This window comes from Aedes albopictus, chromosome 3 (genome assembly GCF_035046485.1).
Source record: "Aedes albopictus strain Foshan chromosome 3, AalbF5, whole genome shotgun sequence".
Lineage (NCBI taxonomy): Eukaryota > Metazoa > Arthropoda > Insecta > Diptera > Culicidae > Aedes > Aedes albopictus.
Genome location: NC_085138.1, coordinates 734,541 through 750,509, shown reverse-complemented (window position 1 = coordinate 750,509; position 15,969 = coordinate 734,541). Strand labels below are relative to the sequence as shown.

The following is a 15,969-nucleotide window of genomic DNA, read 5'->3' as shown; positions in this document are numbered from 1 at the left end:
ATCCATGCACCGTATTTTGTGGTAAAAAATCCCAAAACGTTTCCTTCCTCTAGGACAGGAGTTTTCTGGGAAATCCTCCCCAAAGTTTCCTAACAATCAATCCAGGAGCTCCTCGGGAAATCCTCCCGAAGTTCTCCTGAAACCCTTGCAGAGGGTTGCCTAGGAATACCTCTTGGAATTCTCCGGGAATAGCTCCAGTAATTTATCCAGAAAATCCTTCAGCAGTTCTTCAGGAACTCCTGAAGCAGTTCCACGAGAATTTCTCCAGGATTTCTTTACAGATTTTCTCCAGGAAGTTCTCGGGAATCCCTCCATGAGTTCCCCAGGACAGGCTATTGAAATTAAATGGGAATTGATTGAGTGGTTCACCAAGTATCACCTAAGTATTTATGAGAGACTCTCTCCAGGGGTTCCCTTGAAATTTCTCTGAATTCCTCCATTATATATCCGGATATTCCCAACAATATTTCCACTTCAGGAGATCCCCAGAATTTCGGCCACGGGTTCCACAGAAATTTCTCCAAAAGCTTCCCGGGATTTTTTCCAAGATACCACCGAGAATATCCTCCAATTGACCCGGAAATTCCAGACGAATCTACACAGCAACTCATCCAGCATTCCTCCAGGAGTTATCCGAGATTTCCCTGGCTTTCTCCATACGCAGTCACTCTTAATAAACCCACCTACAATATGATAAATGTTAGAAGTTAGGATAGGAAATCAATTTAAAATTTGCTTTGAAGATGGGTGAAAATTTATGACGTTACGTTGTCAACAAACAACATTTTCACCTTCGCCAAGCATACTTTGACCCAACCATAATTATTATTATAGTGTCGGCAAGATACGTCAGAAGGGGGTGATTCAAAATTTATGGCAGGCTAGCGTAAAAAGCTGGATATGAACGAATTTCTCCAGGAATTCCTTCAAGGATTCCGACAGCAATTCCCAATGGCCTTTCTCTAGGAATTTCTCTAGGAATTTATTCAAGAATTGCTCCTGGACATCCTTCAGAAAATATGACAGCAAATTCAGAATTTTCTTCAGACAATTTTCTGGGGATTTTTTTCAGAAATTCTTCCAGGAAATTCTCCAAAAATATCCTCAGGAATTTTTCAGAGATTCCTTCTGGCATTTCTACAGGAATTTCTCCTGACATTCCTTTGTGAATTGCTTCCGGTATTTATCCAGGGATTTCTTCACGATTTTTTTCAGGGATTGCTCATGGAAATCCTTCGAAGATTCCTCCAGGAAATCCTTCGAAGATTCTTCCAGGAAATCCTCTAGGGATTTCTTCAGAAAACATTTCAGGAAATTTCCCAGGAATAGCTTCAGGATTTTTTTTTTGGAAATTCCCCTGGAGATTCCTCCAGAAATTCATCCAGTAATTCTTTCAAAAAATCATGCTTCAGAAATTATGTCAGCAATTCCTCTAGGGATTCCTCCAGGTATTTCTCCTGGAATTCCTCCTGAGATTCCATCAGGAATAGCTTCAGAGATTCCTCCAGAAATTTCTCCATGGATTTTTCCAAAGATTCCTCCAGGAAATCATTCGCAGATTCCTTCAGGAAATCCCTCAGAAGTTCTTTCAAGGATTCTTCCAGGAAATCCTCTAGGAATAGCTTCAGAAATTCTTACAGGAAATTCTCCAGGAATACTTTCAGGATTTTTTCAGGTATTCCTCCAGGAATTTCTCCAGAGATTTATCCAGGGATTTCTCCACAAATTTCTTCTAGGATTCCCCCAGGGATTCTTTCAGAAATTCCTTCGGGGATTTCTCAAGGGCTTTTCTTCAGAAATAGAAAAATAATATAAATAGCAATCTTCCAGAACTCCTCTTTAGATTTCTTCAAAAAATCATCCGGTAATTCTTTCAAGATTTCCTCTAGAGATTCCTATGAATACCTCTAGGAATTCCTCCAGGCATTCCTCCAGGATTTCATCCAGGAATTTCTCCAGGAACTTCTCCTGGAATTCCTCCAGGATATACTCCAGAAATTTCTTCAGGACTTCCTCCAGGAATTGCTTCTGGTCATCCTTCAGAAATTATATCAGCAATTTCTTCAGGAATTTCTCCAGGAAGTCGTCTAGGGATTTCTTCAGAGATTCTTCTAGAAAATTCTCCAGGAATACTTCCAGGATATTTTTTCAGGGTTTCCTCCAGACATTCCTCCAGGGTATTCTTCGGAGATTCCTCCAGGGATTCCTCTACGTATATCTCCAGGGATATTCCCAGAGATTCCTCCAGAAATTCCCCCCAGGGTTCTTGCAGGAATTCTTGGAATTTCTCAAGGGATTTTTTCAGAAATTTCTCCAACAATTCCTCCCAAAATTCCTCTGGAGATTTCTTCAGGAATTCTTCCAGGGATTGCTCCAAGAAATTTCTCCAGGAATTTCGGCTGGGTCTTATCCAAGTATTCCTCCAGGAATTACGCCCAGTATTTGTTCAGAAGTTTTTCCCGGCAACCCTCCGGGATTCTCGCTAGAGATTTTCCCAGTAATGGCTACAAGGATTCCCCCAGGAATATCTTCTGGGATTTCTCCAAGAATTTGTAACGATTTGTATCAGAAAAAGATGCTGGCAGCAAAACTCACAGCATCATCAGAAAAGATGAGATCGGGAGTTACGAGCGTTACGCTGTGGCTCTTCTAGCACGGACTAAAACCGACCAAAAATTCGCGAACCGTTTGTTTGTTTTGCAAATTTCCTTTTAAAATGCATCCTCATCAGCTCATCACCAAAATTCGCAACTGATACGCCTTATCAGTTGCAACAATAGGCGACAATGACGCCACCCTCCAATAGGAGGTTTCTTGCTAAACAAGATAGAAGATCAGACTTACTTAAAATTTGGTCGTTGTGAAAGTTAGAAGGCTGACTACCAAACAGAAAAGTTTTTGACTGTGAAATCCTAAGATAGTAAAGTAGTGCTGTGAAGTAGCTGGAGCAAATACAGGTAATGAGTTCAAGATGATGGCATACAAAATTGTTTGAGTGATGGTTTGTTTTATCGATTGAAGGTATTCCTTCAACGAAGGTGCAAGCGTGCGGGCAAAACTCCACGCCATTTGCTGCCGATAATTTGGCACGTGGACGTAAAGGTACAAAGGATTAGCGGGAATCGAATCCGGTTCCACGTCAGTCGGCATCCGCCGGTACCCTCCAACGAGTGGCTGTCGACGCTGTCCAGCCAGGAGAAGGCCATCAAGTTCCTCCATCGCCAAACCACAATCAACTTGCGGTAACTGGACCCGAATCCGGTTCCACGTCAGTCGGCATCCGCCGGTACCCTCCAACGAGTGGCTGTCGACGCTGTCCAGCCAGGAGAAGGCCATCAAGTTCCTCCACCGCCAAACCACAATCAACTTGCGGTAACTGGACCCGAATCCGGTTCCACGTCGGTCAGCATCCGCCGGTACCCTCCAACGAGTGGCTGTCGACGCTGTCCAGCCAGGAGAAGGCCACCAGGTTTTCCCACCGCTACGCTACGTCCCGCAGACTGCGAGTCCGTCGGGGAGTAACCGTCCACCCATCGGCTAGAGCCGGTGATCTACACCGAACGCCCGTCGACGCGGTCCAGTCGAGTTCGAGGCCCGCCGTTCGACGAACCGTAGTGAAGTAGCCTACAGTGTCAGCCAACAGTTAGGTGACCCAGGTCGCCATCAAGGTTAGAGCTTTCTTTTTATCATTAATCCTAACGTTTATAAAAAGTGCGCGCACAGTTCAAACCAAGAATACGATATAGCTAGGACCCTACAATACAAACATACTGTAAACATCTCCCATTTTGCTAGTTTGTTTGATCTTTTTAGTAATTTCGAATGACTTTAATTCTGGGGTTTTGGATTGAGTTTTGAGGGTGAATCGCGTTCGTCAGACCTGCCCTGAGCGAGCTAACCGGGAAGGCTTCAACAGGCATCTTCGCATCACACTTCACGGTGTGTTGGCGCTTAAGCGAGTTTGCTAATTAAATTTCAGTTTAGGGTTTGGTCGAAGCCGGTTCGCGACAGAAGAAAAGCAGGTAACCGTACAGTCTGGTTGAGTTTGATTTGGTAAGTTGTGAGTGATTACCTGCCTTCCTCTGACGCAAACTTCAGTGACATTTTTGGCCACGGACATCACAGTTTGGCAGTTCAGAGTATTTACTTCGTCTAGGATTTCAGTTGGTGAAGTTATATCGTATCGTTTCGTTGGGTTTAGCTTAAACTGAGCTAGCCGTGGCTAATTTGCCGTTACAAATTCCCCCAAGGAATTCTCCAGAAGTTTATGTAGGATTTCTTCTAGGATTTTCTCATGAGATCTCTTCAGAATTTTTTCTAGGTATTCCTCCCATAATTTATACAGCAATTTCTTCAGGTATACTTTCAAAAATTGTTCCAGTTATTCCTCCGGGAGTTTTGCTGGGAAATTCCTTCAGGGATTCATCCAGGTTTTTCATCAAGGATTTATCCAGGAAGTCTTCCAGGGATTTCTCCGGGAATTCCTCAAGTGATTTCTTCAGAAATTCCTCTCAGGTTCTCTTCAAAAATTCATTCAGGAGTTCCTTCAAAAATGTCAGAAATCCTTCAAACATCTTTTCAGGGATGTACCCAAGAACTTTTCCTGGATTACGTGATGTTTTGCCTTTCTCGTACATTAAGTGTACTGGAAAGGCTATATGTTCACTCCAAAAACGACTTTTTGATAGAAGGCCCGCAGGGTCGAGTCACATATACCAATCAACTCAGCTCGACGAATTGAGGTAATGTCTGTGTGTGTATGTGTGTGTGAGTATGTGTGTATACAAAAAAACTCACATCACTTTTTGGTAGTAAACCTCAACCGATTTTAATGACTGGATGTAGTCAAATACCACCCAGTGGCACCGAAGTTGGCAGTTGCAGAATTGTTGTTGCAACTTCAAGCATAAATTCATGGCGACAGAGCTCTCGACAAAGAAATCCTGTCACAGCGGAAAATATGCCCCAGAGCACCATGAATCTGCGGGCAAACTTGGCACCGAAGCTGGAGCTCATTGTCAGCAGAAAATGTGCCCCAGCTACTTGACTCGACACTCGAGTTGGCACATCAACACTAAGTGATGGGTTAGCGAAACTGTACGCCTTGGGTAAGTTTCCAGCCGGGCGACAACCAGGCGGCCATCACTTTTACCCAGCACTTCACCGGAAAGCTATCGAAACCCGAGATGTGGCCGTTCAGCAGCGATACAGCGGACGTGATTGTGGAGAACGACATCTCCACGCATAACGTCGCGGGATATACGATCGACGTTCTGTTCGTCATGGCGATCATCGTCGCCATCATCATCTGGAGGTGGCGCAGGAACGCGCGCCGCCTGAAGGACTTGGAAGGCGCAGCGCAGAGGCTGCGTCAGCAACAAAACCTGCAGGTTTAATACGATGCGGTAGGGATCGCGTTGGTGTCCCGTTGCATCATCGTCATCGACCGGTGGCGGCAAGAGAATGCGCGCCGCGGAGAGAGAAGCGGGGAAGGTAAGAGCACAAACCAACTCTGTAACTAAAAGGGATAATAAAAGTTAGTCTGTTTGAGAAAATCGCGCGCGTTGGTTGATTTAATATCACACTCCGTGACATCGTTCATGCCCTTGCGGGAGCGGGGCATTCATAGTTAGTTTCATAAGAACAATGACCGATTGTTCATTCGACGCGGAATCTGGTCCCATTGTTTCCTATTGAAAATGGTTCGAATCGGTTCAGTCCTTCAGTAGTTATGGCCATTTAGGTGTTCCGGACCGGTACCCCAGGAAGGGACCAGATATGAAAATGCTACAAACCGCGGCTTTTTCGATAACCTGGCGAATGGTAAGCAGAAAATAGTCTCAGGCCATATCTGAACCGGTAGTGTTCCGGAATCGGTTCCGGATGTCCCGCCGGAAGTGGCAAAATATAAAAGTGAGCCAAATCCATGCAAGTGACAAAACAAATAGCAGCTTTTTCGATAACCTGATGAACAGTGAGCAGGAAAATAGCCTTTGATCCAGCAGAGACTACCGGTAGTGTTCCGGAACCGGTACCGGGTGCCCCGCCGGAAATGGCCAAATATAAAATTGATCCAAACCAATGCATGCGGCATGTCAAATCGCGGCTCTTGAGATAACCTGATGAACGCTTAGCAATAAAATGGAATCAGACTGTATTAAGGAAAACCAGTAGTGTACCGGAATCCGGAACCGGTCGCGCGTGACCCGCCGGAAGTGGTCAAATGTAGATGGGAACCAAACCCATGCATGCGACACATTAAATGGCAGCTTTTTCGATAACCTGAAGAACGATAAGTAGGAAAATAGCCTTAGAGCACAGCAGAGACTACCGGTAGTGTTCCGGAACCGGTTACGGATGTCCCGCCGGAAGTGGTCAAATATAAAAGTTAATCAAACCCATGCATGCGACACACGAAATAGCGGCTTTTTCGATAACCTGGTGAACGGTAAACAGGAAAATGGCCTTAGACCACAGCAGAGACTATCGGTTGTGCTCTGGAACCGGTTACGGATGTCCCGCCGGAAGTGGTCAAATATAAAAGTCAACCAAACCCATGCATGCGACATATCAAATCGCGGCTCTTTAGTTAACATGATGAACGGTTAGCAAGAAAATGGTTTCAGACCATATTCGGGACAGCCAGTAGAATTCCGGAACTGGTTCCGGGCGTCCCGCTGCAAATGATCAAATGCATATGTAAGCCAAACCCATGCATGCGACACATTAAATCACGGCATTTTTGATATCCTGATGAACGGTTTGCAAGAACACAGCCTTTGATCGCATCAGAGACTACCGTTAGTGTTCCAGAATCAGTTCACATCAAACCACGGCCTTTTCGATAACCTGATGAACAGTTTACAAGAAAATAGTCTCAGATCACATCAGAGACTACCTGTAGTGTTCCAGAACCCGTTTTGTATGTCCCACCAGAATGACTAAAATGTGAAATGAATTAAATCCATGCATGCACATCAATTTTTGGCTTTTCAGAAAACCTGTTGAACAGTTAGCAATAAACTAGCCTCAGACCATATTTGAGACAGTAGGTATAGTCTTAGAACCGGTTCCGGGTATCTCACAGGAAGTGGTTAAAATAGTGGAAATAATCAATGCAAGCGATAAATATGTGTAAGAGAACAAAATCTTGACAAAACTGAAGTAGGCTCATCAAATCACCTTTTCAAACTCCTGAGGTGTAATGAGGTAGAATGAGGGTTGAATATGAAAATTGAAATTTAATCGCATCAACCTCGATTAAAGTTTTTCAAACCCCTTTTGCGTCTAAAATAACTGCTCAAAATTTTCTGAAACCTTTTGAAAATACGTGCTGGTGGGTCGCCAAATTCTACTGCAATCAAAAGTGGGTCGCAAGCTGGGAAAGTTTGAGAACCTCTGCTTTAAACTATCAAATTTGATTAGGTAAAACGAAATATTTTGCATGAGTCGTTAATTTAGACGTTAATTGACCAATTAACCCTTTGATTGCTTAAAAAAAATATTTCCAAGCTTAATGGCTTGCAGTCAAAAAAGCCCAAAATCGCATATTTTGCCCTATAAATTGAGGTATTGCTCAAAATTGTGACGTGTTAGAGCAAATCTGAGCCCGGATTCGGATTCAGCGGCCCAAAATCCTTCGGAGACACATAAGTTTGCTCTTGAGACAAAAAAATGTTGCGCTGTGTTGTTATTATCGTCTTGGTATGCGCATTCGCCAAAGTTTTTTGTTTTTTTTAGTTTTTATTTATGTGTATTTTAACTTAGATGCTAATTCTACACTCTCGCCAAAAGTACTCGCAGTACTGCTTGCCCCCCCCCCTCTCCTTCCCCCTGACTGGAAAGCTGGCTACGCCCTTGGTAGTAAGGGCAAAATATTGCGAATGGCGCCCTGGTACTCCACAGGCTCAATAAAGGGTGAGTCTTTAACTATTGTGCCACCCTACCTTCAAGTGATTCGCAGATTGTCTACAGTTAACGAAATGGAACCAAATTTTTACTGTAGTTTCGTATATGTATGTATTTCAACTTTTTGGTATAGGTTCAAATTTAGGATGCGTTTTAGTGAAATTCACGACATTTTCAATGAACGCCCTCCATGTGGACATGTTCAGGCTCAACTTGCACCAAATAATTAAAGCTCTCTGGTTTATTCATGCGCATCGTGCCTTGTTTTCACCCTGCTCCAAGCTTATGTTTCACTGACAACCGTTCCTGAATCCTATTGACGAACATTAAGATCATACGATAACGTAAATCATCAATTGTTCCAAGGCGCTATACCATGATTTTAGATTTTAGCATGTGATTGTACAACATCTTTTTTTAGAACTGTGAACTATATTTATTCTATATCGAGCGGAATCTCACTGATAACTGCTCAATTCATTTTATGTAAACAATAGACTCTAAGGAGAAACTGTACAAAATTTGGTTGATTTTGGTGAAGTAGGAAAAAAGTTACGTTAGTTTGAAAATGGCACAATAATTATCGACTCACCCTTTAGGCACAGTAAACATATAGCTGCGTCACACTATGAATTTGGGGTCAACTGTTTAGTGGACTCTTAACACCGGAACAGGCAGTCCGTAGCTTTATTCTCAGTTAATTCAGACAACCGCTACCGATACTACACAGCTATCTAGGCTGATCGAGAAAAGAAGGTAATATTGATGATCAGCTTCATACGGGCTAAAAAAGCCGACTGTGCACAGTCTATGGAATATTTCCTTATTTTTACCAATATGAACGTTTACGTTTAGTTTTTTGAAAATCATAATTGACCTCTTAGATGGGTATACCGAAATTTTGCTTTTTGAGTGGGAAATTTAACTTGCAACTTAGTTTGGTGCATTTTCCAAAAACAAAAAAGCAGTTTTCTCGCTCATATATTTGGACTCGGTTTTGGAAAAAGATCAGCGTGTTTATATAGGCCTATGGAGTTGTGTGATCGTTTTCAGGCTATTTTGAGTTCAATATGAATTAGAAAACTGCATTTTCAGTGTTTGATCATGTATCAATTTGATTTGCTCCTTGAATGTGATTAATAAATAAGTGTTTTCTGAGAGCGGAATCATATCAAAATGTATCAACAGATCCTTACCGATGCTGTCATCTGATACCCTTTTAAGAAACCCATTTTATTCATTGATTCAAAACCAACTCATTATCCTAATATAAACAGATTTTCTTTCACCTTTCCACCGGCATTGGCTCTCGCAAAGCCAAAAGCTCACACCATTCACCATCACCTCACGATAGCCACTCACTTTCACCCGCCCACCGCGCATGGCATGGTACTCCACCGCTCTAATTTTCCCTGAAATCTTCGCCCTCTATTCACATCTCCGTTGTTCGAAGTTTAAACAGCTGTTGGTATATGTAGGTATAGGTGCGATACGTTACATAGGTATGTCGTTTCCTGCTGAGCAACGGGGCGATTCTGATCATCTAGCACTAGAAAGGCAACCTAGCAAACCGAAAGTGCCCATGGTTACAGCCAGCGTCATCATCTTTCTTTCTTGCATCGCAGCGTCCAGCGAGCGTCGGTAGTCAACCAACACGAAACACATGAAAACCGGACACACTTTGATCGCAGCAGTCTGCTCGGCAATGTTTATCTGTTTGCTTGCCCCGACCCGGCGATGGACGGCGATGGAAGGCGATAGACAGCCAGACAGTAGCGCCCGAGGACCATGACTCAAGGGCCACTTATCTACCATTTTTCATCTTGTGTCCTCTTGTGTTTCATTATATGGACATAACGTGCCGTGCCGACTCTGCCAGCTGCCACTTGGAAAATTGTTCCCGACAATTTTCGCACCCTTGTGAACTGGACACAGTGTATCGGCATGCTAGTCCGATATGAACTTTTATCAAATTTCTAAAAAGCCAAAGCAAATTTGAATAGAATTTTCAGAACGTTGATCAAAATAACAAACAAGTTTTCCTTAGAAAGTTTCTGCAAATTTATTTGAAAAACACTTGACTTTCAATATTTAAACTTACTTGATTTAATCTTCAAAAAGTATAATTTTAGTGCTGGAAAATGTCATATTAGACGATTATGCCAACAGCAGCAGCGAAACCATCCAAGTTCAGTTCAGAGCATTGTCTTAAATTTGATTAATTGAAAGCATTTCATTTATAAGCAAACTCCCTTCAAAGTAACATAGTGATTCGACTGCGCTCGTTGCTGGAAGGCTCATCTATCATCTTGACACAGTCACCATCGCATATCGTAGGGCGGCCACTATATAGCAGCGGGACGGCGAAAAACGATGACAAAGTTTGCATAAAGAGAGCTTCCACGAGGACCATCACAGCTCAGCAGCAGCAGCAGCGTTCAGAGTGTTCGCTCGTTCCGTTGTCCCTTTTCGTTGGATGCTAGTTCCTGACGGGGTCAGAGCAGGCTGTGCAGCGATGCTGTTTTTTTTTTTTTGCAAACAGTTGGCGGTATCGTGGCAGTCGTCATAGTTGACTGTGCTTTGTGCTTGCTCAGGGTAGCGACACAAGTACGCTTGCTCTTATATTGCGCAGATGGTAGCCCGGCGAATGCGGATTGTGGATTGCATTGCTTCGTCAACAACATTTAACAGCCTCAGCAATAATAATGCAGTAGCAGAAGCAGCAGTAGCAGCGGTACGCACGAGATAATGATGACGACGATGATGAACTGACTCTCAAGTGGAATGTAAATAAATTTAAGTGAAATGAGAAGCATTAAATTTTGCAGTGAATGGATTTGTTTTCTTTCCTGATTTGTGGTTGATTGACTGCGGAAGCAGGTCTGCATTAAGGCGAAACTAGAGGCTTTTCCGTTGGGAACAGCGTGCGCTATGAGCGGATTCAAATTTTCTTGGTAGTAGTGAGGTGCTTGAAATGCGAAAATGGGGAGTATTGTAATCACGCCGATATTTGAGTAACAAAAACAAGTTGAACTGATTATACTTTTCAAATCAATAAACAAATAAACAAATAAACAAATAAACAAATAAACAAATAAACAAATAAACAAATAAACAAATAAACAAATAAACAAATAAACAAATAAACAAATAAACAAATAAACAAATAAACAAATAAACAAATAAACAAATAAACAAATAAACAAATAAACAAATAAACAAATAAACAAATAAACAAATAAACAAATAAACAAATAAACAAATAAACAAATAAACAAATAAACAAATAAACAAATAAACAAGTAAACAAATAAACAAATAAACAAATAAACAAATAAACAAATAAACAAATAAACAAATAAACAAATAGACAAATAAACAAATAAACAAATAAACAAATAAACAAATAAACAAATAAACAAATAAACAAATAAACAAATAAACAAATAAACAAATAAACAAATAAACAAATAAACAAATAAACAAATAAACAAATAAACAAATAAACAAATAAACAAATAAACAAATAAACAAATAAACAAATAAACAAATAAACAAATAAACAAATAAACAAATAAACAAATAAACAAATAAACAAATAAACAAATAAACAAATAAACAAATAAACAAATAAACAAATAAACAAATAAACAAATAAACAAATAAACAAATAAACAAATAAACAAATAAACAAATAAACAAATAAACAAATAAACAAATAAACAAATAAACAAATAAACAAATAAACAAATAAACAAATAAACAAATAAACAAATAAACAAATAAACAAATAAACAAATAAACAAATAAACAAATAAACAAATAAACAAATAAACAAATAAACAAATAAACAAATAAACAAATAAACAAATCAACAAATCAACAAATCAACAAATCAACAAATAAACAAATAAACAAATAAACAAATAAACAAATAAACAAATAAACAAATAAACAAATAAACAAATAAACAAATAAACAAATAAACAAATAAACAAATAAACAAATAAACAAATAAACAAATAAACAAATAAACAAATAAACAAATAAACAAATAAACAAATAAACAAATAAACAAATAAACAAATAAACAAATAAACAAATAAACAAATAAACAAATAAACAAATAAACAAATAAACAAATAAACAAATAAACAAATGAACAAACAAACAAATAAACAATTAAAAAATAAACAAATGAGTTAGTGAATAAATAAATGAATAAAATGAACTTAATAATAAATTAATAATAATAATAATAAAATAATAATAAATAAATAAATAAATGCAAACAAATGTAAAAAATATAATGAATAAAAGTATGCAAAAATGAATAAATATGAATAATTAAATGAATAAACAAATATATGTACAAATCGATATATAAATATACAAAAATATAAATAGATAAATAAAAAGTTAATATGTAAACAAATGAAAAAATAAATAAATAAATAAATAATTAAAAAATCAATAAATAAATAAATTGATAAATAAAAAAAACAAAAAAAATAAGTTAATGAATAAATAAATCAACAAATGAATAAAAAAATAAATAGATAATTAAAAATATACTCTTTTTTCTCCTGGATTTTTTTTCAGAAATTTCATCTGAATTCTTCTATAGATTCTGTCCTGAAGTTTTAAAAGAATTTGTTAATTATATTTTCAATTCGAGATTTTCCCACTTAGATTTCTGCTAAAGATTTCATCCATGAAACTTGTTTGCTTTTCAAGGATTATTTCTGTATTTTTAAAGTAATTTCCCCAAGCATTGTACTTAGAAATTCTAAATTTTCCTATAGATTTCTTACGGTATTTTAGGAGAAAACTCCTTGAAATTTTTGGAGGATTTCTCTTGAAATTCTTCAACGCATTATTGATAAAAAAAACTTTTTTGTAATTCTCCAGGAACTCTATCAGGATTTTTTTTTGGAATACTTATACCAATTTTCATGGGAATTCCTTTGGAATTTCTTTCACATACTCTTTTCAGAATTCTCCAAAATTGTTTAGTGAAATCTCCTGGAACTTTATCAGAAATTTTACCTCAGAAAATTTCCAGGGTTTCTTTTTGGAATTCTTCCTGTTATTTACCCTGATGTCTCTCCTATGGATTTCTTGCAAAATTTTGCTTCCGTAAATTTTCAAAGTGATTTCTCGCGAATTTCTTCATGACATTCATGTCGGAATTATTCCAAGTAATTCTTTCTGAATCTTTCTAGGTATTGTTCCCGAAATCCTTAAAAGGAGTTCTCTAAGTATTTTTAATTATTTTTCTTCCATTAGATTTCTCTCGGAATTTTTCCAGAGATTCTTTCCGATATTTTTCCGAGTGTTTCTTATATATCCTCCGTAATTCTTCCAGAGACTTCTCTTGAAATTGTTTTACGGATTCCCTGCAGAAATTTTCTAAACATGTACTCCGGAATTGTCCAAGAGGTTTCCTATGGATTTTTTTCAAGTGATTCAATCCCGAAGATCCTTCAAGAAACACTTGGCTTCCTCAAGAAGTTCTCCCGGATAATTTTTATTGGAGTCAAGTGAAACTTACCATTGATATGAGGAGTGAATAGAGCTGATACTGCTGAAGCAGTAAGCGCACGGGTATTTCGGGGATTCTTCTTGGGAATCCTTTTCCCTTTCTAAAATAATATCCCCCTGGAAATCTTTCAAGGATTTTTCCTGGAATTTCTTCGGTAATTCATCCTGGAATTCCTTCATTGATTCCTCCTGAATTTCCATCGAAATCCCAGTAGGAATCTCCGAACGAATTCTAGGAGGAATTTGCGAAGGAATTCCCGAACGAATCAGGAGGATTTCCTAAAAAAAAGTTCTAGAGAAATCCTCCAAGGAATTTCCGAAGGAGAAAAATCCCCGAATGAGGATCCAGGGGGAATCTTTGCAGAAAGATTTCAAGGAAGAATGCACGAAGAATTTTCAGGAGGCAACCCCTATTGAATTTCAGGAGAAATCTCCGAAGAATTTCTGGGAGTAGTCCCGAAGGTATTCAAGGATATATCCCCGCAGGAATTCCAGTAGAAATCCCCGATCTTATTCAAGAAGAAATTCCCGAAGGACTTCTAGATGTAGTCCTCGATGGAAGATCAGAAGAAATCCCCAAAGGAAATCCAGTAGGAATCTCTGAAAAATTTCTAGGGGAATACCCAAAAATATCCTCGAATAATCCCCGAAGAATTTTAAGGAGCCATCCCGAATGAATTCCAAGAGAAATCTCCGAACGAATTCCGGAAGGAATTCCAGAATAAATCCTCAAGGGTTTGAAGGACCATTTCCCTAAAGAATTCCTTCTGAAACTGTTTAAGATTCTTCCTGTAGTTTCTTCGAGGGTTCTCCCTGGAATTCCTTCGGGATGGCTACTAGAGTTCCGTCGGGGATTGCACCTGGAATTCGATTAGGGATTCTTTCTTGGAATTCTTTTGGGTAATCTTCCTGAAATTTCTTCGGGGACTACTTCTGAAAATTCTATCGGAAATTTTCGGGGGCTCTTCTTGTAATACTTTCAGGGACGCCTCCTGAAAATTCTTCGGAGATTTCTCCTGGAAATCTTTCAAGGATTCCTCATGGAATTCGTTCGGGAATTTCTTTTGAAATTTCTTTCTGGATAGGCTTCAGGGAATCCCTGAAATCCTGGAATTTCCTGGAATTCCGTTTGGGATTCCTACTGAAATTCATTCGAGGACTCCTCCTGGACTTCCTTTGGAGATTACTTCCGGAAATTTCTCCTCTAATTCGTTTGGGGAATTGTTCCTGGAATTCTTTCGGGGATTCCTACATGAAATTCTTCGGGGATTCTCCCTGATGAAAGATTCCCCCTGGATCCCCGTTCGGGAACTTTTCTTGAAAATCCTTCGGGGATTTCAACTGGAATTTCTGCAAGGATTCCTTCTGGAATTCTTTCGAGGATTTCTCCTGGACCTTCTTCAGAAAGTCCTTCTGGAATTCGATCGGGGATTCCTCCTGGAATTCTATCGAGGACTACTTCTGGAAGCCCTTCTTCAAAGATTCTTTCTGGATTTCCTTCTGGGAATCTTCCTGGAATTCCAGAAGGATTTCCTGAAGAAGGTCCCGGAGAAATCCTCGAACGAATTCCGTAAGAATCCCTGCAGAAATTCCAGTAGGAATCCCCGAAGGATTTCCAAGAAAAGTCCCAGAACGGAGATCCTGGGGAAAGCTTTCATCAGCAGGCATCCCGGAAGAAATTTATGTAGGAATCCCCGAAAGAATTCCAGGAACAATCCTCCGAACGAATTTGAGGAGAAATTCCCGTAAGAACTCCAGGAAGAATTCCCGAAGGACTTTCAGGAGTATACCTTGATGGAATTGCAGGAGGAATCCCTGAAGAAAATTCTGAAGGAAACCCCGAAGGAAGTCCAGGAGGAGTCCTCGAATAAATTTCAGAAGGAATCCCAAAAAGAATTCCAGGAAATTCCAGGAATTTAGGGATTCCCTGAAGTCATCCCAGGAGGAAATTCTGGGAGGAATCTGCGAAGGATTTTCAAAAAAAATTCCGAAGAACTTTCAAAACAAATCCTCGAACGAATTCCACGAGGAATCCTTAAAAGATTTCCAGGAAGAGTCCCCGAAGAATTTTCAGGAGGCATCCCCGAAAAAAATACAAGCGGAATCCCTAAAGATGTCCAGGAGGATTTCCAGAAGTAATCCCCGAAGAAATTTCAGGATGATTCCCCGAAAGAATTTCAGGAGGAATTCCCCAAAGAATTCCAAGAAAGAATCCCTTGGCAAATTCCAGGTGCAATTCCCGACGTAACTCCAGGAACAATCCCGAAGAAATTCCAGGAATAACCTTCGAAGAATCTACAGGAAGAATCTCAAAGAATTTCAGAAGGAATCCCCAAAGGAATTGCAGAAGAAATCTCCGAACGAATTCCAGGAGGAATTCCAGGACATCCTAGAAAAAATTCTTGAACGAATTCTTGGAGGAATATCCACAGGAATTCCATGAGAAATCCCAAAAGGACTATTAGTTGTAGTCCCCGAAGAAATTCCAGGAGGGATTTCCGAATTTTCAGAAGGATT

General features: G+C 39.4%; 1 protein-coding gene and 1 long non-coding RNA gene across 3 annotated transcripts in view; both read left to right on the top strand.

Annotated features, from left to right (window-relative positions):
* The window catches only part of LOC109398252 (putative sodium-coupled neutral amino acid transporter 10), a 629,771-nt gene that overhangs the window by 551,710 nt on the left and 62,092 nt on the right, over positions 1–15,969 (top strand). The gene's annotated exons all lie outside the window — the stretch shown is intronic.
* Positions 2,021–3,786, top strand: LOC134291338 (uncharacterized). Its single transcript, XR_009999036.1, has 2 exons — positions 2,021–2,957; positions 3,022–3,786. It is a non-coding gene; the product is annotated as an uncharacterized LOC134291338 (long non-coding RNA).